Source organism: Coloeus monedula, assembly GCF_965178545.1.
Source record: "Coloeus monedula genome assembly, contig: HAP1_SCAFFOLD_84, whole genome shotgun sequence".
Classification (NCBI taxonomy): domain Eukaryota; kingdom Metazoa; phylum Chordata; class Aves; order Passeriformes; family Corvidae; genus Coloeus; species Coloeus monedula.
This window is the reverse complement of record NW_028120815.1, coordinates 216,614-242,058: the sequence shown is the minus strand read 5'-3', so window position 1 is coordinate 242,058 and position 25,445 is coordinate 216,614. Positions and strand designations below refer to the sequence as shown.

At 55.5% G+C, this 25,445-nt stretch overlaps 1 pseudogene across 1 annotated transcript; it reads right to left on the bottom strand.

Moving 5' to 3' along the window:
- Positions 1-1,369: 1,369 nt before the first annotated feature.
- Positions 1,370-2,340, bottom strand: LOC309585629 (olfactory receptor 14J1-like; annotated as a pseudogene). Its single transcript has one exon. The product of its transcript is annotated as an olfactory receptor 14J1-like (transcript).
- Positions 2,341-25,445: the final 23,105 nt, after the last annotated feature.

Sequence of the window (25,445 nt, the reverse complement as noted above, 5' to 3'; positions counted from 1 at the left end):
CCCAGCCTTCCCAACGTCCCTGACACCAGAGGCCTTTTCCACATCCCTCGGTTCCAGGTCAGTGCCCAGAACACAGCACAGCCTGTCCAGGTCCTGGGGGCGATTCCCAAGGGAGGCAGCTGTGATTTCTCCCCACAGACCCACCACTCCGGTGTCTCTCTGTGCAGCCCTTGGCTGTCCTGAGCACTTTCCCTGGAGCCTCCCTGCCCTGGACGTTTGTCTCCATGCAGTTCTCAGCACAGCCCAGCAAAGAATTCAGGTGCTTTCCCAGAGGACATTACTCTGGCAGTGAAGTGGCCTCAGGGCACTGTTTGTGCCCCTGGAATTGTGCCAGCCCTGAGTGCTGCTGATGGTGTTTGTGCTCACTCGGGTTCATCTCCCCACACCCACTCGATGCACTGCTGAAGGCTCCTCAGGACACAGCAAACACGGACTGCTGGCCTGGTCACTTGGTGTCCCTCCGTGCAGGGACAAACAACCTCCTGCAGGGGAGGGCAGAGGCCAGTGCTGGGATTGCTGGTGGCAGGGGCTGGTGTGGGACACTTGCCCTGGGCACCTTCCCAGGCTGTGCCCGGAACAAAGGCACAGCCCAGGCCCTGCTCTGCTGCTCCCTCAGGTCCATCCCAGGAGCTCTGGCAGTGCCAGGACACTGCTGCCTGCCCCCCCTGCACACTCCCCCCTGCCCCTGGGCACTGGGGTTTGCTTTGCCAGGGCATTCCTGGGGCACATTCCTGACAGCAGCTCTGGAGGAGAGCGAAGCCTTCCTGCCCTGCCCCCAGGAGATGCCCTTTGCTGATGGAGCTGCTGTGCTGGAGCCCGGCTGTGTCCCAGCAGTGCCCGTGGCCTGTCCCTGCCTGTGCTCACAGCACGGACACGCAGCAGGACAGTGACCGAGCTGCCTGAGCACTCCGGCCTTGCACCCTCAGAAGGGCTGGGAAAGGGAGTGTGGAGCTGGGAAGAGCAGAGGTGGGAAGAGGCTGGGCCATTGTCCCTGGCCGTGCTGCTGTGCTGGGAGTCTCTTCCCTCCAGCTCTGCCCACAGGCACTGCCCCTGCAGAGCCAGAGAAGGGCTGAGGAACAAACCTTGGACACAAAGGTCAGGACAGCCCCTTGTTTTGATTCAAATGCACAGGGAAGAAGCCTCCTGAAAGTCTTTGTGTTTCAAAAGAAAGGTAGATGTTCATGCAGAAATGCAAGGAGTAGTACTACAGTACTTTATAAGAAGCAGAATAACACCAGAAAAAGAACAAGAAAAAGCACCAATGAAAATATGGACAAAGAGGAAAAAGAGGCCAAGATTGTAAAGAGTTACATTCTGAAGGTTCTGGAGCAGAAAAGAGAGAGTTTATTGCTTCTGAGAAGCATCCTAGTCATAATTTTCCTCGCATGGCAGAAGGAAATAGAAAGATTTTAACTTGTGAAAAGTATCCAGTCCTCACTTTCCTCAGGGCATCCCTGAGCTCCTGGTTCCTCAGGCTGTAGATGAGGGGGTTCAGGGCTGGAGGCACCACCGAGTACAGAACTGACAGGGCCACATCCAGGGATGGGAGGAGATGGAGGGGGGCTTCAGGTGGGCAAACATAACAGTGCTGAGGAACAGAGAGAGCACGGCCAGGTGAGGGAGGCACGTGGAAAAGGCTTTGTGCCGGCCCTGCTCAGAGGGGATCCTCAGCACAGCCCTGAAGATCTGCACATAGGAGAAAACAATGAACACAAAACAGCCAAAGAGCAAACAGGCACTGACAGCGATGAGCCCAAGTTCCCTGAGGTGGGATTTGGAGCAGGAGAGCTTGAGGATGTGTGGGATTTCACAGAAGAACTGGCCCAGGGCATTGCCCTGGCCCAGGGGCAGGGAAAATGTATTGGCCGTGTGCAGGAGAGCGTAGAGAAAGGCACTGGCCCAGGCAGCTGCTGCCATGTGGGCACAAGCTCTGCTGCCCAGGAGGGTCCCGTAGTGCAGGGCTTTGCAGATGGACACGTAGCGCTCGTAGCACATGATGGTGAGGAGGAAATCCTCTGCTGAGAGGAAGAAGAGAAAGAAAAACACGTGAGCAGCACATGCTGAGTAGGAGATGTGGCTGGTGCCCCAGAGGGAATTGTGCATGGCCTTGGGGACAGTGGTGCAGATGGAGCCCAGGTCGGTGAGGGCCAGGCTGAGCAGGAAGAAGAACATGGGGCTGTGCAGGTGCTGGCCGCAGGCTCCGGCGCTGATGATGAGGCCGCTGCCCAGGAGGGCAGCCAGGGAGATGCCCAGGAAGAGGCAGAAGTGCAGGAGCTGCAGCTGCCGCATGTCTGCCAATGCCAGCAGGAGGAAGGGGCTGATGGAGCTGCTGTTGCACATTTTGAGCCTCTGGCCATGGAGTGCTGTTGAAGGACGAGACAGTGAGGAGTCAGGGGAGACTTTGCTGAGCAATGTCCAAGCCCTTTCTCCTGGCCCTGCCCCCCAGTTTTCCTTTTCTCAGAGCCCTTCCCTCAGCCCCGTGCCTGGAGCTCTGCTGGGATCTGGCCCCGTTGCTGTGACGAGCAGGGGCTGTGCCCATGGACAGCGAGGAGTCAGCTCTGCTCTGCTTCAGCGGGGACATGGGAATGGGGACAGGGGCCGGTCCTGGGGCTGGACTCCATCAGCCCAAAGTGCTCCTGAGGCAGAGGAGCTGGGCAGCATCTCCTGTGCCAGGGCTAAGGAACGGTGACGGCCAAAGGCACTTTGAGAGGGTTTCCTGCTGTGCCCAGGGAGAGCAGAGAGAGCTGTGCAAGGCAAGAGCATTGGCTGTAACTCAGAGAAGGGTGAGGGGAGCTGCTCTGTCGCTCCATCTGTCCCCAGCTGCCCCTCCTGAGATCGAGGGCAGTCACTGTGTTCCCCTGAAAATCAGCCTGGCAATCAGCCTGGCACAGCTGAGAGCAGAGGGACCCACAGCAGAGCAAAGTGGCTCGCTCAGCCTTTCTCAGAGTCTCAGCCCCACTGCTGGCCAAGGACACTCCCGGCCCCAGTGTCCCCTGGAAGGCAGCTCACAGCTGGGATGGCATCCCGAGGGCACAGCGAGGGTCCTGTCCATGGCCCTGCTGGAGGAGAGCCGGCTCATTGCCAGCCTCCCAGCCCGGCGTGCCCAGAGCTCCCGGGGCACAGGGAGCTGGGACACCCCATTGCTGTGCTCAGCCTGCACAGGAGGAGCCCCAGGGCTGGGCCTGAGCCTGCAGCTGGAGCTGCCATTCCCAGAGAGCCCCTGAGCAGCGCCAGGAGCAGCTGAGCAGGGCAAGGAGAGAGAGCCGGGCCCTGAGGAAAAGCCTTTCCCTGCGCAGCGCTGCCCAGCCCCTCCCGGGCAGCACCAGGGCAGGACAGTCGCCCTCAGGCCCCGGGCAGCAGGAACGGGCCCGCGGCCGCAGAGATGCCCTTCATCTCTGGTGCTGCTCTGCCGGCCCAGGAGGGCACCGAGGGCCCCGAGCCCCCGGGCTGAGGGCCCCGAGCCCCCGGGCTGAGGGCCCCGAGCCCCCGGGCTGAGGGCTGTGCTGGCTGCGAGGGGACACCGGGGCTGCGCTGCTCAGGGCGGTGTCTGCACTGCAGGGCAGGCCCGGCAGCTGCCACAGCTCCCCTCAGCAGGGCTGCCCTCAGCGCTGCCTCCCTCCCTCCCTGCCCACGGCTCTGCTGCTGGAGCTGTCCCAGCCGGGAGCTGCTCCTGCGGCCCGGGCTCCGTCCCTGCCGCTGCTGCCGGAGCCCAGCCCAGCCCCTGGGCCAGCCCTGCCCGGCAGCCGCTCGGGGCTGCGGGGATTAAAGAGCAGCTCCCCCGGGCCTGGGCACCATGGAAAGGTGATGCTGGCTGGATCTGGAGGCCGTGGAGGTGCAGGCACTTGCTGAGGCTCCCAGGAATCCTCAGTGGGATGGTTTAAGAGCCTCAGCCCCTGCTCCACCTGCACAGCTGAGTTTCCATTCCCACCAAGCTGAGCCTGGGAAAAGTGGGAGCACAAACTGAGGAAAGCAGAGACTCAAGCAGGAATCTCCTGCCCTGAATGTGCTCATGAAAATCCCCTCAGGAATGAGCTGGAGCTCTGAGCAGCCCTGGCCCCCACAGCAGCCTCTCCACAGCAGCAGGACCTGCCCTGCAGGAGTCACTCCTTGCAGCCACAGCTCCCCTGCACCGCCCATGGGGAGCTGCCAGGCAGGCTGAGAGCTGCCCCTGGCAGGTGGCAGATGCCCTGGCCTGGCAAAGAGCCCTCAGGGCTGCAGGAGCTGCTCTGCAGGACAGCCCTGGGCACCCCTGGCTGCTGCCCACCTTCACAGCCTGCAGCCGGCCCTGGCAGCAGGAGCCGTCCTGCCCTGTCCCTCTGACGGTGCCCAGGGCAGCCCCGCTCTGCAGCACATCCTCCCCCAAGGCAGGAACGGCAGCAGAGCCATCCTCACAGCCATGGCAGCCGTGCCATGGGCCAGCTCTAGAGGATCCCTGCAGCCAGAGACTCACTGTGTCCCACGCTGGGAAGGTTTCTCCAGGAATGAGTTCAGAGCTGCCCTCCCAGCTGCTTTAGCCAGCTCTCTGCTCACTCCTCCCAGGTACCTGCAGGCAGTGCCCTCAGCCCTGCTGGGCTGGCAGAGGAGCTGCTCCTCAGCAGAGCTGCCTCTTTGAAGCTCTCCTTGGTTGCCAGGAGCTTGAGAGTTCCCTCTGTGCCAGGAGCCCAGCCCAGCTCAGCAGCACAGCAGCAGCACAAGGATTTTAATGACCCTCTCGGGCCTTTGGTGTTGTTCACATCAGACTCAGTCCCTCAGAGTGTCTTCAAAAAACTTCCCAAGAACTCAAAGTCAGATTCGAAGTCCAAAGTTTCTTTAACTTTTAATGGGTCCCAGTGAGGGGACACGACTCACGTGAAAGTGTCCCCAGGTTCCAGTGAGAGCAGAACTCTGGAGGCAGCGATGGCAGGGGGGGACAAGCAAGGGAAAGGTGTCTCTGGTGCTGAGCAAAGCTGGCTGTGTTCCAGGAGTGCAAAGGGCCAAGGCCTGAGCCCCAGCCCCTGGCAAGGCAGATCCTGTCCCTCCCTCAGTGCTCAGGGCTCTTGCCGGGGCACTGGGATGTGGGGATGGGCAGTGCCCAGGGCAGCACCATGGGGCAGCCCCTGCCAGGCTGCTGGGCAGGGACAAGGAGGCACTGAGGCCCCAGGGCTGCAGGGGTCACTTGTCCCCTCCTGGTCTCAGGGCCAGGGCCAGCAGCCGTGGCCAAAGGGCTGCACAAGTTGGCTCTGTCAGGGCCTTGCAGCTGCTGCCCATCCCTCTGCCCTCTGCAGCCCAGGCTGTCCCACGGTGTCCCTGCCCTGCGCCTCTGTCCCTGCAGGCTGTCCTCATCCCCCCGGCTGCCCCACCTGGCTGGCCCCTTCCTTTGCTGGCAGCTCTGCGTCCTGCCTGCCTCTGCCTGGGCACACAAAGTCTTGGGCTGCTCCAGGCTCCTTCTGGGGGACGTGTTGCAGCCCAGCCCTGCCTGGGAGGGAAATTCCTTTCTCCTGGTGTCCACTCTGGGCCTCCTCAGCTGCCCTCTCACAAAGGCCCCTTGGTTCTTTGGGGCCAGCAGTGCCACAGTGGCCCCTTGGTTCCATGGAAAGCCACAGGGTCACAATGGTCCCCTTGGTGCCACCAGCCCTGCAGGGTCACAACGGCCCCTGGGTTCCACGAGGCCACGCAGGGTCACAGTGGTCTCCAGAGGAAGGGCAGCACCGAGCCCCAGGGTTTCAGGGGCAGATGAGACACAGCCACCAAAGGCCAAGGCCAGCCACATCTTTCTGTCCTGCCAGGTTTGTCTGGGAGCAGCCCTTGGATATTGGGAATTTGGGAGGTGGAATCCCAATTTTGGCCATGGGCACCTTGTTGAGAAGGATGGGTTTATTCCACATGAAAGAAAAGCACAAAGTCCAAGAGTTTTGGAAGAAGATGAGAGGTGGCCACCATGGGCGAGGGCAGCCAGACCTGTCTCTCATGGCAGCTTTTGTCTGGGAGCAATCCTTGGATAGACAGAATTTGGGAGGTAGAATCTCAGTTTTGGCCATGGGAGCCTGGATGGGAAGGACGGTTCTCTTCTTTAGGAAGGAAAGCATGGAGCCCCAGGAGCCCCAGGGCTCCTGAGGCAGCCCCTGCTGCCCCGGGAGGGAATTTGGGGAGGGGGCAGAGGGGGTGCGCAGCCCCCGCCGGGGGATGACCCCGGCCCAGCGCCCTTCGTTCAGCACCGAGCTGGGCTTGGGGCCGCAGGAGGAAGAGGCCGATGGGAAGCAGATCCTGCAGGGGGGACAGGGCTTGGGCTCAGGGCAAGGTCCTGCCCTGCACACCTGGCTCAGGTGTGAGCCTGCCCCGGGAAGGGAGCGGGACATTGCCATCCCCACGGATCAGGGCTGGGAGCAGCGCTGGGAGCACGGACATGGAAATCCTGGGAGCCACTGGGACCGCCCTGGGGGGTGAATGATCCCCCCCAGCACCTTTCCAGGCCGCCCTGCGAGCTGAGAAATGCTCGCTGGGCCTCGGCCTTGGCCAAGAGCCCCCGGGCTCAGCTGCTCTGAGCTCAGGCGCTGCCGGCTCCCACAGCCCGCCCAGGGCCGCCCTGCCCGTGCCGGGGCTGTGCTGGAATTCTCTGCTGCTGCTGGGCCACTCGGGGGCTCTGGCCCAGCAGGAAAGGTGACCCTGAGCCAGGAGCTTTCCTTGGCCGCAGCAAAGCCTCGGCACGGAAAGACCTTCCCAGCGCTGGGCCCTGGGCCGGGAGGGATTGTGCCACCACAGCTGTCCCTCCATTTCTTCTGCCAGGCAGCTTTAGCACAGGAGAAGTGGAGAAGCCAGAGCTGCCTCTCAGCTTTCCGCAGTCCTGCAGAGCAATCCTGTGTGGGAAGCAGCCTGGGAACAGGGTTGAGGTGCCAGGGCAGGGGAATTGAGAGCCCTTTCCTCCGCCGTGGGCCCAGGCTCTGGCCCTTGCCCTTTGCAATGGCCCTGCAGCTGCCAGAGGGGCCTTTTTGGCTCAGCTGAGAGCAGTCCTGCTGCAAGGCTGTCCTCGAGCTGCTTGGGCTGCACATGTGCCCAGGGAATGCTCATTGCTTGCAGTCTCAGGCGCTGTGGGTGTGCAGGTGTAACTACTGCAGGAGGGAACAGCTCTGCTGGGGGCAGTTCTCTTTTTCTTGGTGGTTTTTCTGTTGAAGGAACGTTCCCTGCCAGCTGTGGGCAGAGCTCTGTAGCTGTATGTGCCACTTGTGTGTGGCACTGTGGCTCAGGAGGTGGCCAAGGGGAGCTTGGCCGAGGTGTGGGCAGAGGAATGGCCATCAGGCCAGGCTGGGGGGTCAGCGGCCGGTCAGTTGCGTTGCGTGGCCGCGGCTCTGGAGGCTTGTGTGGGAGCGTGTGCAGGGCTGGAAGGCTGGGGCTGCCGCCGCTGTGTCCCAGAGCCGGGAAGGCCGGGGCTGGCCCGGCCCTGGCCCGGCCCCGCCAGCTCTGGCAGCTGCCGGCGGGGACACAAAGGGCAGCTTTGAGCTGCGGCCGCTGCGCTGCGGCCGCACAAAGGCAGCGCCCGCAGAGCTCCAGGGCAAGGTCCTGGCCCTGGCTCGGGGCTGGGCCGGGGCCAGCGGCAGAAAATCAACTTGCAGCTTGGGCCCCGCAGCAGGGAGGAGCAGCAATTGCTGGCTGAGAGAGACTCTTGCCAAGGGCCTGCGGGGCCGGGCCCCAGGGAACGGCTTCCCGCTGCCCGAGGGCAGGCTGAGATGGGATGTGGGGCAGCAATGGTTCCCTGGCAGGGCGCTCAGGGCCTGGCCCAGGCTGGCCCCAGAAGCTGCGGCTGCCCCCGCATCCCTGCAAGTGTCCCAGGCCGGCTCGGCCATTGGGGCTTCCTGCCCAGGAGGGCTGGGCTGGGCTGGGCTGGGCTGGGGCTGCTGAGGGCGGGATGGGCTCTGCCTGAGACAGCTGAAGGCTGCGCATGATGAGGCCGGGGGGACCCCGTTCCTCAGTGGGTTCTGGGGTATCCCACATTCCTGAAGGGATGTCAGGGTATGTCCCGTTCCTGAGGCAATTTTGGGGTCCCCCCAATGCTTCGGGAGGGGTTGTGAGAGGGGGTCTCTGGTGCTTGGAAGGGGGACCTATTGTCAGGGATGTGGGGAGCCCATTTTGGGAAGGATGCTGCTGTTTGTGGCAATGTTGAGAGGTTCTGAATGGGCTGTGGGGCCCTGGCTCTCATTTTGGGACTTGAGGTGAGCCCATGGGCACAGCAAGGCCTGAGGAGAGGTTCCAAGCTCCCATTTGGGATGGAGGGATTGAGCGGGTGCCTGCAATCAACTCAATGCCAGCCCCAGTGTGTCGATGGCAGCCCCAAATGGCTCGATCCGTCAGCCCCAAGGCCCGGCTGTGGGGAGTCAGGAAGCACAGAAGGGGAATTGGTGTCCAGGAGGGGTGGGATGGGATGGGATGGGATGGGATGGGATGGGATGGGATGGGATGGGATGGGATGGGATGGGGGTGGCATTGTGGGGGTGGGCTGAAGTTTGGGAGGGATGGGGTGGTTTGGGCACTTGGAGTGGGGCATTTCAGGAAGGGAAAGAAGGAGCTGCTTTTGGGGAGGCTCCTGCTGCTTTTTGACAATTTTGGGGCCTCTAAGTGGCTTCTGGGAGGTTGCAGTGAATTTGGGGAAGGTGCCGAAACCCCCTGCAATTTGGGGGGCTGAGGTGAAGTCCCCACATTTTGGGAGCGTGAGGGGATCCCAATTGGGAGGGGGTCCTGCTGCTTTGCACCCCTTAAGTGGGGTGAGAATTGGGCAAGGAAGGAAGGAAGGAAGGAACAAGGAAAGGAAGGAAGAAAAGAAAAATAGAAGAAAGAAAAAAAGAAAGAAGGAAAGAGAGCAACAAGAAATAATAAAAAAGAAAAAAAAATTAAAAATGAAGGAAGGAAGCAAGAAAGATATAATAAAAATGAAAAAAAAGAAAAGAAGAAAGGAAGAAGATCAAAAGACATATAAAAAAGGAAATGAAAGTGATTAAAAATGAAAAGAATTAGAAAGAAAGCAAGACTAAATAACATGAAACCAACAAGGAAAAAATATTTAAAAAGAAAAGAAAAATCATTAAAAAAATGAAGCAAGGAAGCAAAAAGATAATAAAAATGAAAGAAAGGAAGAAAAGAGGAAAGAAAGTGAAAGAAAAGAAAAATTAACAAGAAAATGAAAAAAGTGAAGAAATTAGAAAAGAAGAAAGAAACAAAGAAATAAACAAAGAAAGCAAGAGTACATAACATGAAACCAACAGAAAAATAAAAGGAAAAGAAAAAAAAAGAAGAAAGAAAGAAGCAAGGAAGAAAGAAAAAAAGAACAGAAAGACACAAGAAAAAAACAAAAGAAGAACAGAAAGAAAGCCAAAAGAGAATGAAGGAAAACACAAAGCAACAAAAAAAATTTAAAAGAAAGAAAAAAAGATAAAAGAGTGAAGTATGAAGAAAGCAAGCTAAAAGAAATGAACACGAAAATTTAAAAAGCAAAGGAAAGTAAAAGATAAAGGAAAGACTCAATAATGTGAGACCAAGAAGAAAAATGAAAAAATAAAATGAAGAAAGCAGCAAGAAACAAAGAACCAAGAGAAATATTGAAAAATGAAGAAATAAAGAAAAAAGCAAGAAGGTAATAAAAATGAAAGAAGGAAAGGAAGAAAAAAAGAAAGACTGAAAACATGAAACCAACAAGAAAATAAATGTTAAGAAAAGTCAAAAAAAGAAGAAAGAAACAAGGAAGAAAGAAAATGACAGAAAGAAAGACATGAGAAAAAATAAAAGAACAAGAGAACCAAAGAAAGCAGAAAAAGAAAGAAAGATGAAAAACAGAAAGCAACAAAGACAAGAAAAAGAAAAAAGGTAAAAAAATGAAGGAAAGAAAAAAGAAGGAAAGAAAATGAAAAGAAATCCACAAGAAAATTTAAAAAGTTAAGAAAAAGAGAAGAAGAAAGAAAGACTAATGTATTGGGTTGACCCTGAGTTGATGGACAGTCTTTAAGACCAATTACGCTTCTCACAATTTACATATTTAAACCGCACAGACAGGCGGGACTTCCCCTTTTGGTCGGAGCTCGCCTGCTGGGAGGTGGGGGCTCCGGAGCCTCCCGGCCCCGCTGGGCCCGGCCGGGGCCACTGCCCCTTTCCTCCTTTCCCAACACTGCGGCACGGACCCTGGGTGGCTGGGGGGGGACTGTCCCAGAGCCGCAGGCAGCTCAAACCAGCCATGGACTGCCACAGCTAAACACATCCAGCGCGGCTTCTGGGGACCGGCGGGTCCCTCTCCTCTCCATGCGGAGCCGGCGGAGTCAATGTGAGCCGGCGGGGCCTCCTGTCTGCAGCCAGCACACTTCGTGCTGAACTGAAGAGGACACCACGCAGCCAGCAGCACAAAGGGAGCGAGGCTTTCCCCACCGTAAAGCCCGAACAAAAACACCCTTCAGCATGGCGGTGTCAGTCAGAGAGAAAGAGAAGTGAGTCCTGTGGGACGGAGCTGGAAATGGCGACTGGGAGAAAAGAGGGCGGGGCCGCGATTCTGGCGGGCAGCTTAAAAGAAACCTTCTTGCATGCCGTGGTAAGAAACTGTAATACCACAAACTGTTTGTCTCTTTAATCCATTTGAAGAACATGGGGGGATGGAGTATCTCCGTGTGCCTGTGAAGATTGTGAAGAATGCCGATGTCAGGCTATATAGTAGTAAGAGGCTGTTAGAGACTTGTGGCGAAGAAGAGCCTTTGTGTGCAGGCCAAAAGAACTTATCCTTAAAAAGATGAATAACCCCATGTGATGGCCCATGTTTTGCAGTGTGAAGGAACTGTGAGATTTTTCATGGGAGAGATGTTCTACACACAGCAGATTGTTTGTTTCCGGGCGGATCTGCTGTTAGTAGCAGTTTGGGAACCACGTGCAACTGAAGGAAAAACCCTTTTTTCCCTTAAGCATAAGAGAGAGACTTTTCAAGAACTGGAACACTGACTAACATCCCATGTTTTGTTATCCCTTGTGTGAGCTAGGTAAAAGGAGAGAAGTGCTGGCTGGAGGGGGGGTGGGGGGGGATTTGCTTTAATTTTGTTTTGTTATTGTCTCTTTACTTTTAATTCTATTAGTAATAAAACTCTTTCATTGTACTGCAACTGTTTAAGGTTTGTGCCTGCTTTGCTTTTCTCCTAATTCTTATCTCACAGAAGGAAAATAAGTAAGTAATGAATATTTTGAACCAAAACCACTACAACTAAGTAATGTGAAACAAAAAAACTTTAAAAAAAAAAGAGGAAAGAACCAAAAAAGAAGGAGAAAAGAAAAAAAAGAAAGACACAAGAAAAAATAAAAGAAAGAAGAAAGAAAGAAAGAAGAAAGCAACGAAAAAATAGGAAAAAGAAAGAAAAAAGAGGAAAGAATGAAGAAAGAAAGCAAGCTAAAAGAAATCCAGGAGAAAATGAAACCCTTGTGCCACTGCGGGACCTTGTGCAGCCAAGGAGAGCATTGTGAGAGTGCGGGGCCACGGAACCAAGGGACCATTGGGACCTTGTGGGGCCTCCTGGACTCAAGGGACCATTGCCACACTGTGGGGCCTCATGGAATGAAGGGTCCATTGTGCCACTGCAGAGCCAAGGACACCATGGTTACACTGCGGGGCCATGGAACCAAGGCACCATTGGGACACCCCGTGGCCTCATCCTCTGGAATTCCAACACATCTGAGGGATGGCAGCACCTGCAGGCAGCACGGAAGGATTCTGGGGAGAGCCTTTGATCCCTGCTCCAAAGGACATCAGAGAAAGAGCCCTGCTCAGATCAAGGCACCTTTTCCTTTTCCTTTTCCTTTTCCTTTTCCTTTTCCTTTTCCTTTTCCGTTTCCGTTTCCTTTTCCTTTTCCTTTTCCTTTTCCTTTTCCTTTTCCGTTTCCTTTTCCTTTTCCTTTTCCCTCTTCCTTTTCCTTTTCCTTTTCCTTTTCCTTTCCTGGTGTAAACTGTTGACCTGCCTGTAAGGTGCAGCAAAAGCTTTGCAGGGTTTGGTTCAAGGTGCCCAAGGTTGGAAGAGGGAAGTGTTGGAGTCCCTTCTAAGAGAAGGCTTGGAGTCTTTGTGCCATGACTGCCTGGGATGCATGGAACAAGTGTGTTCTGGCAGACTCTGGGACCTCGAGAGCAATCCCATGCAGGAGCCAGCACTGGCCCTGCACCCTGGTGGGAGCAGCGTGGTGCGGATGGGAAACGGGCAGCTGGGTGTGCAGTGGCAACCTCGAGCCAGGTCCTAGAAGGCCAGGCTTTAGCTTTGAACAGAGCAGCACAAAAAGCAGAATGAATGACCTTGCCTAGAAATCCCTGAAGGACAAAGGGTGACCATATGGACTGATTTGAACTCTGGGTTTGCAATAATACACGCCCAGGGAGCCACATGGAAGGAAAGGGCACAGAGGTCTCCAGTGAGCACAAAAAGAAATCAGTCCCCTACTGCAGAGTGTGCCAAAGCCAAAAGAAGTGGCCCTGGTGCCCTTGTAAAGCCCATGGGTTTGGAGACTCCCCAGGTAATCCAGGGAATCCATTGGCTGACCAAACAGCTCAAGAGGGTGCTGCAAAAGCTCTCCTTGCACTAATACCTAGCAAAAACTGGAATGTTCTGCAACAACAACCAGATTCCAGTGATCAGGACAGGCAGTCAGCCCCAGCAGCAGCAGCAGCTACGGAAAATCCCAGCAGGTGATTGGTAACCCCGTGTGGGCAGGTAATTGTAGCTCCACAATTAATGTAGAACGGAACTAAAACATCAGCAAACACAGGAGGAAATGGAGAATCTGGTGGCCAGTTTACAAAGGCATCTAGTAAGCACCAAAATGGCAAAAAATGATAGATCAGTTGTTGAGAAAGATGGGATTGGTTTTGAAGGAAGAAGGCTGCCTGCAGGGCTGGTTAAATGGGAATCACCAGGTGATTTTGGCCAACTGATTTTGCAGAAGTGCCCAGGCAGAAGGGGACTGGCACATTTTGGCATTTGGTGGATCCTTTTTCTGGATGGCCAGAAGCTTTCCCATGTGGCACCAACAAGACAAGGGAAGGCTCAGAAGTTTTGCAGAAATGAATATTTAATAGCACTGGGACTAACTCTTGTAAGCCTTAAAAGGTGCATGGTTCTCAACAGATCATTGGGGCTGGACTCGCCTGTACATCCTTTCCAACCAGGAGATGCGGTGTGCATCAGAACCTGGAATTTTGGAACAATCCAGCCAAAGTGGAAGGGACCATCTCAAGTCCTCCTGGTAACCTACCCTGCACTCAAGGTAGAAGGAATCCAACTCGGGGTTCATCACATGTGGGTAAAACCAGCGAGCCCACATTAAACACAGCAGAAACAAGACTGACTGACACCGTGGGGTTTGGGGTTTTACATAAATCCTATTGTTTTAGGTATTGAATATGATTTTCTAAGGGGATACTATTTATTGGATCTGGATAAAGATGATCAATAATTGTGTATCTATAATAATAATAGAAACAATGTTCCTGACTTCTGGGAAGGGAAATGCGGTTTTCAAAGTCAGTGCGAGATGTTGGCAGATGACAGAATGTAACCCCTGTAACAGCTTGTTTGCCAACACCAACCTCTGCAGAAAATCCAGTGCCATGGGGAGCTTCAGTCAACAATTTGACAAAAATCTGGGAACACGTGTGGGAAGGAAATAGCACCCAGGGCACCTGGACAGGGATGGAAGGAGAATATTCCTTACCATGGACACATCAGAACAATAGTGCTGAGAATTGTAACATCTCCAAAGCAGATCTGGAAATTACATCAGGAAATATTGATCAGCTGACAGATTGCACTGATACCCCCTGGGGCTGTCAAATTCCAGCAGTCTGGAATGGCCCTCAGACAGGACACTGGGAATGTTTCCAGCCAGTTCAGGGGTGTCTGGGCTGGGCAGGGAGCCCAGGCCTCCCACAGGACCCCTTAGAGGTGGGTATAAAATATCCAGATTTAACAAGGTCAAGGCCAAAGGATGCCAGGACCAAGGAAAAGTGGGATTGCCCTGGGACAGACACTTGAGCTGTTTGGAATGCTGAGGTCCAGCGGCTCCTGGCTGTGGCCCAGGCTCTGAGGCTGGGCTGTGTTTGTAGAAATGATTCTGCCTTTCTCAGGGACACGTGGGCTGAGCCAACAAACAAGGAGCCTTGGAGAGGCACAGAGTGTCAGCAGGACACGGTCAGATCCTTAGGAGCCCCAGGATGGGTGGGAAGGGATGGAATTTGGAGCACACGTTTGCCCCTGGGAGAATCAGGAGCACCACGGACACTGGGGGTATGAACGTTCCGTCCCTCGTGCAAGGAGTCACCACCGGGAACCCGACTGTGGGGAAAGGTTAAAGGGGATGGAACTGGGAAACATCCCAGTGCGGGAACTCCAGCGGGATGGATTTTAGAATCCATCCCTGCTCCGCAAAGATCTGCCTTTAGGAACAGACCAGCCACACACCATTGGGCTCTGCAAATGGGAACTTCAGTGAATGCAGCTCCTTTGGGGTTTGCTGAAACAAAGGAACAATTGCCAGCCCCAGCTAAAATGACCTTCCAGAGCAGATTGGCTTTAGCCCTATTGCTGCTACATGGACAGGGAGTGTGTGGATTCTTGAACTGAAACAGCAACACTTGTTGTGTGCACATTCTAAATGTGATGCTGGGTTGGATGATCAGGTAGAGAGGATAAAATCGGCTGCTGCATCCAGCAGGGAATTAAGGGGAGGGTTAGAGAGTAACTGTTTGGATAAAATATTTAGAGGACTTGGATTTTCCCTGACTGATGGTTGGCCTCACTTTTGCAAAGTCTAACTGGGATCACAGCACTACTTGTGCTTATGACACTTGCTTTGAGCTGTGTAAAGAACATGGCTGTGAAAGCAGCTGAGGAACTCGTGGGATGTGAGTAAAGGAGCAGAGTGAGGCTCACGAAGGCTTGAAGGGAAGAGAAGCTTCACAGCCCTCCAAGGGGGGGAAATTTGCCAGCTGAAAAACCGTTTGCACCTGGTGGGTTCATACAATGCTTCTTCCCCAAAAGCCACTGGCCATGGACCCGCCCAAGGCTGATTCTGTGGGCAGCAACCAGCCCAGGTGTGCCAACTTTCACCAGTTCACCGGGCAGTCAGGGCTGGCTTTGGGGTCAGCGACCACCAGGGACCCCCAAAGAGACCCCCAGGGCAGAAGAAGGGATGTGCAAAGGGGTGGGGGAAATCTGCAATGATTTTGGGGCAATGATGATCGTGTGTGTGTTTCTGGTGGGACAATCTGGGAATGTGTCTGTGAAGCACAGTCTGCAAACAGGAACATTCCTGAACTCGGCACCCACGGCTTTGGGAGGGGCTCTCCCCTCGTGCATCCGGCCCAATAAAGAATGCTGCTGCTTCGTGCTGCGCTGGTGCTGAGGAGGTTTTGTTTCACTGAAGTTTTGGGAACACCTCTGTGCCTGTGTCACAGACCCACAGAGCAGCTGTGATGTCAGGAAGGGGCTGTGTGACATCACAGAGTGAGCTGTGACATCACAGGGTAGTGGTGTGACGTCACAGAGAGGGCTGGGCCATCCCAGAACAGGCTGTGACATCACAGAGTGGGTTGTGACATCACAGGGTGGCTGTATGACATCATGGAGTCAGCTGTGTGATGTCACAGAAAGGCCTGTGACATCACAGGTGGTGTGTGACATCACAGAGTGGCAATGACATCGCATAGTGAGCTATGTGACCTCACAGAGTGAGCTGTGACAGCACAGACATGGCTGTGATATCACAGAGCAGAAGTCTGACATCATAGAGTGGACTATGACATCACTGAGTGGTTGTGACATCACTGAGTGGTTGTGACATCCCAGGGTGGCTGTGTGACATCCCAGGCTGGCTGTGTGACATCCCAGGGGGTTGGATGCCATGGCAACCCTCAGCAGTTCCAGTGCCCTTGGAAACTCCCCCAGGCCCCATTGCTGCAGTCAGGCTCCGTGGCCACTTGCCCGCAGAGCTGTGGCTGCCCTCGGCTGCCATGGCAGCCCTCAGGACAGAGCGGTGCCGGGCTGGTGCCAGCTACAATTGCAGTGACACTCGCTGATGCCCTCAGGTGCCACGGCAGCGGCCACAGGGACCCCTTCCTCACTCTGGTGCCACGGACACCAACGCTTGGCCCCGCTGCCATGGGCATTGGCACGGTCACCTGCACTCAGGGCCCGTGGCCGGGCACTGCTGCCATGGACACGGGCACGCAGCCCTGGGCCACAGGCGGCTGCCGTGGCCACCAGCCCAAGGTCCCGTGGCCAGGGCCGGGGCCACGGAAAGGAACCCGTGGAGCCGTGGTGATGCTGGGTGGCCATGGGGTGCTGCTGTGGGCTGGGCCACAGGGAATTTCCTTGCCAGGCCTTTCTCTGGGGCTGTGTTGGGCTCTGTGCTGAGCACAGCGTTGCTCCCACTGAGATGGTTTTGTTCTTGCTCAGCTTGCACAGAGCCAAGGCCTTTCCTGCCCCTCGTCCGGCCACGCTGGCGAGGGGCTGGGGGTGCGGGGCAGCTTGGCAGGGGTCACAGCCAGGACAGCTGACCCCAACTGACCCCAGGCATATCCCAGACCACAGGACATCATGGCCAGTGCATAAAGTGGGGGGAACAAGGAGGAAGGGGGGACATTTGGAGTGAGGGTTTTTGTCTTCCCAGGTAACACTCAGGCAGGATGGGGCCCTGTTTTGCTGGTGGGCAGGGTCAGCACCAAAGACACAGACACCAACTGAAGGGGTTGTGCCATTTATAAAATGCAAATCTGCAAAGACTTCTCTTTCTAAATGGACTGAACAAGGTTATTATGGAAGTGGTAAACAGACTGAACATCTGAAGGGTTGTCTTTTTACATTGTCAGTGGGAGAAGGGAGGAGAGTTCTGAAGGTGGCATAATTTTTTTTTTTTTTTCCTTCTTTTAGGTCTGTTAATAAACTTCTTTATATTCTTTCAAGTTTGGTGCCTGCTTTGTATTTCTCCTAATTCTTATCTCAGAGAAGATAAACAGTAAGGAGTATTTTGGTCCAAACCACTACACTAAATTGGTGTTTCTGCCCGGTTACAAACTGAACCCGCTACAAAATGGTGGCAAATGCTGGCAATTGATGAGAGCTGTGAGATAAAGATTAATTAGGAGGAATATTGGGCAAAGCAAGTATTAAGTCATAAGTTAAGTAGCATGATTGTGAGACACTTGTATTGTAATTGTACTGAAATGGCTAGGGGTGGAATATGGTAGAAGTTGAATGTAATTTTGATAATAATTCTTAAGTGTGTCTTCACAGAGGCGAGGGGTGGAGAATGTCATAGGTTAGCAAGCATAGTCCTAGAAGGGATGTCCTTGCTAAGGGGTGCTTACAGCTTCCTCTGGGACCTGACAGAACCTAGCAGCGGCCAGTTTGAATATGGACAATTCTTTAAGCCACTTAAAGTTGTGACCGCCTCTGTGATCCACACTTAAGAACAGACAAACCCCCCCAGCTCTCTCTCTCTTGTTTCCGGCGCTGGGACAGGTGGCTGCGGGGCCCGAGCGGGGCCCAGTGGGCCCGGCCCAGGCCCTGCTCGGGCCAGGCCATGGCTCCAGGATGACCCCCCCAGCAGGGCTGTGGCAGCCAGAGCGGCTCGGAACTCCACCCCCCCTCCACTGCGGCCAAGATTTCAGCAAAGCCGCACCTCTGTCCGGCAGAGGTCAGGTGACAACAGCGATAAGCCACACAGCTGCAAGGCCGAGGTGAGATTAACCCTTTTATTGCTGTGAAGAGCTGGAAACCTGAGGGAAGAGAGAGAGGAGATGCTTAAAGCTGAAATTCTGTTGTGAAGCTGTGATATATAAGAGTATCCTGTGGTAATTTCATGAAGATCTGGGGGGTGGAGTGTTCAGCTCGTAAGCAAAAGCACCTGCACCGAGATAGGCAGATGCTGACGCAGCTGTAATTTCATGAGAAGTTTGGACAGGGAGAGATGGACCAGATGAGGACTTTTGCTCCAAACGGGAAAGGAGAAAACCTCAGTTCCTAGAAATGCTCCCAGAGACAGTCCTAACGATGAAGATGAGGAAGACCCTTTGCTCCCAGGGAAGGAGAAGGGCCTCTGTTTTTGTTTCTGAACGGCTCAACCTTAAAATTGTACCCCAAAAACTTCAAGAGTGGACCCTTGAAAGCAGTTGCAGGAAAAGCTGCAAGTCGGGGGAAGGGACTCACATGCGAGCAGAGAGACTCCTCTTCCTAAATGGACTGAACAATATTTGGAAGTGGGCGGCTGGCTCGTTGTGATAATGTTTTCATAGCACGAGCAAGAAGAGACTTCTCTTGCTACATGGACTGAACAAGGTTATTATGGAAGTGGTAACAGACTGAACATCTCAAGGGTTGTCTTTTTACATTGTCAGTGGGAGAAGGGAGGAAGGTGGGGGGAGGAGAAGAGTTCTGAAGGTATGGTGTAATTTTTTTCCCTCTTTTAGGTCTGTTAATAAACTTCTTTATATTCTTTCAAGTTTGGGGCCTGCTTTGCGTTTCTTCTAATTCTCATCTCACCGCAGATAAACAGTAATGAGTATTTTGGACCAAACTACTACACTAAATTGGTGTTTCCGCCCAGTTACAAACCCAACCTGCGACAGAGTGACTGGGAATATGCTGGAGGGAACTGGGGTACACTGGGAGAGACTGGGAGTTACTGGAACAAAAGTGAGGGTGAAAGAGAGCAACTGGAACCATGTGAGGCACAACTGGTTCATACTGGCAGCGACTGGGAGCACACTGGGGTCACATTTGGATCATACTGGGAGCGACTCGACTAATACTGGGAGTATCTGAGAGTGACTGGGAACACACCATGCATATCATCCCCCCTACTGGGGGTGACTGGGAGCAACTGGGAGCATGCTTGGAGCAAATGGCATCATACTGGGACTGACTGGGTTGATCTAGGAAGCAACTGGAACCATGCTGGAGGCAACTGGGACCATACTGGGAGTGATTGGAAGCAATTGGGATGATAATGGGACCATACTGGCAGTGCTGGCATGTGACTGGGATGATACTGGAGGTGACTGGGATCATACTGGTGTTGAAAGGGAGCAACTGGGATCACACCTTGGCCTACTGGGAGCAACCGAGAGAAACTGGGATGATGCTGCAAGCAACTGGGAGTAACTGGGAATGACTGGATGCATGCTGGAGGCAACTGGGATATTCTGGGCATGACTGGGATCATACAGGGATAGCTAACACCTCACTGGGGCCGCTGGGAGTGTCTGGGAATGACTACGGACATGCTGAGGGTAACTGGGATATACTGGGATTGACTGGGAGTGGCTGTGAGCAACTGGAATCGTGCTAAAAGCAACTGGGAGGAGGTGGGAGTGACTGGGTGCATGCTGGGGGTGACAGGGTGCATGCTGATGGGAACTGGGATGTACTGGGAGTGTCTGTAACCATACTGGGATTGTCTATAACCATACTGGTATTGACTGGGATTTACAGAGCCTTCCCTGGGACAGCTGGAAGTGATCCCCCCGTTCCCCCGCCCTCCCTCGGGCACTGCCGCATCTCCCAGCCTGCGCCGCCGGGATCTGCCCGGAGCAGCGCGATGGCTCCATGTAGCGGGCTGAGTTCGAAACCAGGCAGAAAACACCAATTAAATGTAGTGGTTTTGGTTCAAAATATTCATTACTTACTTATTTTCCTTCTGTGAGATAAGAATTAGGAGAAAAGCAAAGCAGGCACAAACCTTAAACAGTTGCAGTACAATGAAAGAGTTTTATTACTAATAGAATTAAAAGTAAAGAGGCAATAACAAAACAAAATTGAAGCAAATCCCCCCCCCCCAGCACTTCTCTCCTTTTACCTAGCTCACACAAAGGATAACAGAACATGGGATGTTAGTCAGTGTTCCAGTTCTTGAAAAGTCTCTCTCTTATGCTTAAGGGAAAAAAAGGTTTTTCCTTCAGTTGCACGTGGTTCCCAAACTGCCACCAACAGCAGATCCGCCCGGAAACAAACAATCTGCTGTGTGTGGAACATCTCTCCCATGAAAAATCTCACAGTTCCTTCACACTGCAAAACATGGGCCATCACATGGGGTTATTCATCTTTTTAAGGATAAGTTCTTTTGGCCTGCACACAAAGGCTCTTCTTCGCCACAAGTCTCTAACAGCCTCTTACTACTTCTATATAGCCTGGCATAGGCATTCTTCACAATCTTCACAGGCACACGAAGATACTCCATCCCCCCATGTTCTTCAAATGGATTAAAGAGACAAACAGTTTGTGGTATTACAGTTTCTTACCACGGCATGCAAGAAGGTTTCTTTTAAGCTGCGCGCCAGAATCGCGGCACCGCCCTCTTTTCTCCCGTCGCCATTTCCAGCTCCGTCCCACAGGACTCACTTCTCTTTCTCTCTGACTCTGCAGCCGCCACGTTGAAGGGTGTTCTTGTTCGGGCTTTACGGTGGGGAAAGCCTCGCTCCCTTTGTGCTGCTGGCTGCGTGGTGTCCTCTTCAGTTCAGCACGAAGTGTGCTGGCTGCAGACAGGAGGCTCCGCCGGCTCCCGTTGACTCCGCCGGCTCCGCATGGAGAGGAGAGGGACCCGCCTGTCCCCAGAAGCCGCGCTGGATGGGTTTAGCTGTGGCAGTCCATGGCTGGTTTGAGCTGCCTGCGGCTCTGGGACAGTCCCCCCCAGCGACCCAGGGTCCGTGCCGCAGTGTTGGGAAAGGGGGAAGGGGCAGTGGCCCCGGCCCGGCCTGGCGGGGCCGGGAGGCTCCAGAGCCCCCCCACCTTCCAGCAGGCGAGCTCCGACAAAAGGGGAAGTCCCGCCTGTCTGTGCGGATTAAATATGTAAATTGTGAGAAGCGTAATTGGTCTTAAAGACTGTCCATCAACTCAGGGTCAACCCAATACAACCCCCTGCACCCTGAAGCAGAGAATAAGGGGAGAAGGGACCTGGGGATCCCATAACCCCCAGCATCCCTAAGTGGGAAGACCAAAGAGGGGAGCTTTTGGATTCCTGGACTCCCAGCAGCCTGGGGAGGGTGGAGACCAAGGAGAGAGGAGGAATCCCAATGAAAGAGGGACCCCAGCAGCTGGGACAGAGGGGACCCCCAAAGACAAAGGGGAGAGACCAGAGACAGGGAACTCCTGAGAGGCTTTTTCAGAGCAGATTTTTATGGACACACAGTGCCCAGTGACTTCTAGAGATGGACTTGGGCAGAGGGACCTTAAACTCAATGTGCTCATCCCTTGTTTCTCCCCAAACCAGGATTTCCCATTCCCAGCCCTTGGCCAGATGGAGGAGGAGGCTGTGAGGAAGAGGAAGATGCCCCGGGAGCCCCAGGCAGGTGAGGAGGAAGTCAGTGCCCCTTTCCCCTCTCTCCTGCTCCATCTCCCAGCCCAGCATCGCCTCCGGCTGCAGGACAACCCCGCTGCCGACGTCGTCCTGCCGGGGACGGACTGGGGGGATCTCCTTGCCCTTCCCTGTGGCCCGGAGGCAAATCCCATCCTCTCCTTGTCCTTCCTCCCCAGACAAGGAGCTGAGCACGGAGCCCAGGGAGGACAAATGCCCGCGGCAGAACCTGGTGGAAGAGGCCGTTTTGAGCGGCTCCACGGCGCAGGAATCCAACGGGGAGGAAAAGCCCCGGAGATCCCGCAGGAGGAGGGGCTGCAAACGCAGCCCAGGGTGCTCTGAGGAGGAAGGACCCACCCTGTGCCGGGAAGGCGGCCGGAGAGGCAGCCAGAGGTCAGAGCTGGTGGTTCATGAGCAGCTTCACAATGGGGAGAAGCCCCACACGTGTGGGGAATGTGGGAAGAGCTTCAGGTGGAGCTCCCACCTGATTGACCACCAGATGATCCACACTGGGGAGAGGCCCTACGAGTGTGGGGAGTGTGGGAAGAGGTTTCAGACCAGCTCCCATCTCCTCCGGCACCAGCGGATTCACACGGATGAGAGGCCCTTCCGCTGCCCCGACTGCAGGAAGGGCTTTAGGTACAACTCTGACCTCATCAAGCACCGGCGCATCCACACCGGGGAGAGGCCCTACGAGTGTCCCGAGTGTGGGAAGAGCTTCTCACAGAGCTCTACCTTGACCAGACACCAACGGAGGCACCGCTAAGGGAAGCCCTGCGAGTGCCCCGACTGTGGCAAGAGCTTTGTCCTCTGCTCCAACTCCATCTCCCATCAGATGAGCCACGTTTGGCAGAGCCCTGGTGACCCACATTCCCTGTGATCCAGGTTGGGAAGAGCCCTGGCTGGTGCTCTCCACGTTCTCCTGGATCCCCGTAGGCACCTGGGTGAACGCAGGGGCAGGAACATCCATCGGGACTCAGATCAACATTGGAGATTCAATGGGAAGAGCTGATTTTTTACCTTTACACCCTAAATTTTTCATCTACTCTGTACAATTGTTTCTTCTGGTGGTATCAAGCAACCCTGGATGATCTTGGAGATCTTCTGCAGCCTAAGTAATTTCTGTGTTAATCCCATTGAAACAGTAAAAATTGGTGTAAAAATAAATTAAACAAAGAGGTCTAAAGCGGTGCCATTTTACCAGAATTTGGGGGTGAATTTGGGGTTCAGGGGAATATTCGGGAGGATCTGAGTGTTGTGAAGCCATGAAGCCAGGCAGATAGGGGCCACAATCTCGTAGTTCTGGGGGCAGAACATGTCCACCTGAGCCCATCTGTTCTCCAGGAATTCCGGTTGTGTGTCCCAGTCCCTGGCCTGGGTCTCCCCCTTTGGGGTGTGACCTCCCAAGTGCCCAAATCGCTGCTGAAGTGCCTGAGCTGCTCTGGGCTGTGGATCTTCCTGTGCCCCAGCCTGTCCTGGTCGGTACCATGGGGGGTGGGAGGGGGTTTGGGGGCTCCTTGGGGGACTGGGAGGGGCTTTTATGGCCCTTGGAGCCACTTACAGTGATGGGATGGGGTTTAGGGGGATTTTGAGGCAGTCTCTGAGGGAGTTTTGGCTGCTGGCAGGGCTGTGTGGCTGGGAGACAATTTGGGTGTGTGTTTGGGGAGATGGAAAGGGGATTTTGTGGCTTTTGGGGCCATTTCTATTGCAGGGAGTGGTTGGGGGAGTCCTGGCTGGGAGCTGTGGGGTGGTTTGAGGGGTCTGGGAGTGGCTGTGGGGCTGGGAGGGGGTTTTAGGGCAGTTGTGACCTCCCCCCAGACCCCAAAGCTGCCACCAGAACCCACCCCCCGAGATGCTGCTGGGGGTCGGGGGCTCCATGTTGGGGTTCACCCTCCTGGCACTGCACGAGAAGGTGAGGGGGGGTCCCCAGGGGCCGTGTGTGTCCCCCCAGAGCGTGTGTGACCCCCCCATCCCGGTATCACCCCCTTTTCCCTGCCCACAGGGCTCCTGAGGCAGCCCCTGCTGCCCCGGGAGGGAATTTGGGGAGGGGGCAGAGGGGGTGCGCAGCCCCCGCCGGGGGATGACCCCAGCCCAGCGCCCTTCGTTCAGCACCGAGCTGGGCTTGGGGCCGCAGGAGGAAGAGGCCGATGGGAAGCAGATCCTGCAGGGGGGACAGGGCTTGGGCTCAGGGCAAGGTCCTGCCCTGCACACCTGGCTCAGGTGTGAGCCTGCCCCGGGAAGGGAGCGGGACATTGCCATCCCCAGGGATCAGGGCTGGGAGCAGCGCTGGGAGCACGGACATGGAAATCCTGGGAGCCACTGGGACCGCCCTGGGGGGTGAATGATCCCCCCCAGCACCTTTCCAGGCCGCCCTGCGAGCTGAGAAATGCTCGCTGGGCCTCGGCCTTGGCCAAGAGCCCCCGGGCTCAGCTGCTCTGAGCTCAGGCGCTGCCGGCTCCCGCAGCCCGCCCAGGGCCGCCCTGCCCGTGCCGGGGCTGTGCTGGAATTCTCTGCTGCTGCTGGGCCACTCGGGGGCTCTGGCCCAGCAGGAAAGGTGACCCTGAGCCAGGAGCTTTCCTTGGCCGCAGCAAAGCCTCGGCACGGAAAGACCTTCCCAGCGCTGGGCCCTGGGCCGGGAGGGATTGTGCCACCACAGCTGTCCCTCCATTTCTTCTGCCAGGCAGCTTTAGCACAGGAAAAGTGGAGAAGCCAGAGCTGCCTCTCAGCTTTCCACAGTGCCCGCAGAGCTCCAGGGCAAGGTCCTGGCCCTGGCTCGGGGCTGGGCCGGGGCCAGGGGCAGAAAATCAACTTGCAGCTTGGGCCCCGCAGCAGGGAGGAGCAGCAATTGCTGGCTGAGAGAGACTCTTGCCAAGGGCCTGCGGGGCCGGGCCCCAGGGAACGGCTTCCCGCTGCCCGAGGGCAGGCTGAGATGGGATGTGGGGCAGCAATGGTTCCCTGGCAGGGCGCTCAGGGCCTGGCCCAGGCTGGCCCCAGAAGCTGCAGCTGCCCCCGCATCCCTGCAAGTGTCCCAGGCCGGCTCGGCCATTGGGGCTTCCTGCCCAGGAGGGCTGGGCTGGGCTGGGCTGGGGCTGCTGAGGGCGGGATGGGCTCTGCCTGAGACAGCTGAAGGCTGCGCATGATGAGGCCGGGGGGACCCCGTTCCTCAGTGGGTTCTGGGGTATCCCACATTCCTGAAGGGATCTCAGGGTATGTCCCGTTCCTGAGGCAGTTTTGGGGTGCCCCCAGTGCTTCGGGAGGGGTTGTGAGAGGGGGGCTCTGGTACTTGGAAGGGGGACCTATTGTCAGGGATGTGGGGAGCCCATTTTGGGAAGGATGCTGCTGTTTGTGGCAATGTTGAGAGGTTCTGAATGGGCTGTGGGGCCCTGGCTCTCATTTTGGGACTTGAGGTGAGCCCATGGGCACAGCAAGGGCTGAGGAGAGGTTCCAAGCTCCCATTTGGGATGGAGGGATTGAGCGGGTGCCTCCAATCAACTCAATGCCAGCCCCAGTGTATCGATGGCAGCCCCAAATGGCTCGATCCGTCAGCCCCAAGGCCCGGCTGTGGGGAGTCAGGAAGCACAGAAGGGGAATTGGTGTCCAGGAGGGGTGGGATGGGATGGGGTGGGATGGGATGGGATGGGATGGGATGGGATGGGATGGGATGGGATGGGATGGGATGGGATGGGATGGGATGGGATGGGATGGGGTGGGGTGGGGTGGGATGGGATGGGGTGGGATGGGATGGGGTGGGAAGGGGATTGCATCATGGGGGTGGGATGAAATTTGGGAGGGATGGGGTGGTTTGGGCATTTGGAGTGGGGCACTCCAGGGAGGAAAAGGAGCAGCTGCTTTTGGGGAGGCTCCTGCTACTTTTTGACAATTCTGGGGCCTCCAAGTGTCTCCTGGGAGATTGCAGTGAATTTGGGGAAGGTGCCGTAAACCCCCCGCAATTTGAGGGGCTGAGGTGAAGTCCCCACATTTTGGGAGGGTGAGGGGACCCCAATTGGGAGGGGATCCTGCTGCTTTGCACCCCTTCAGTGGGGTGAGAAGCGGCTTGTGAGGGAGGGAAGGAATTCGGAAGGAAGGAAGGAATTCGGAAGGAATTCGGAAGGAATTCGGAAGGA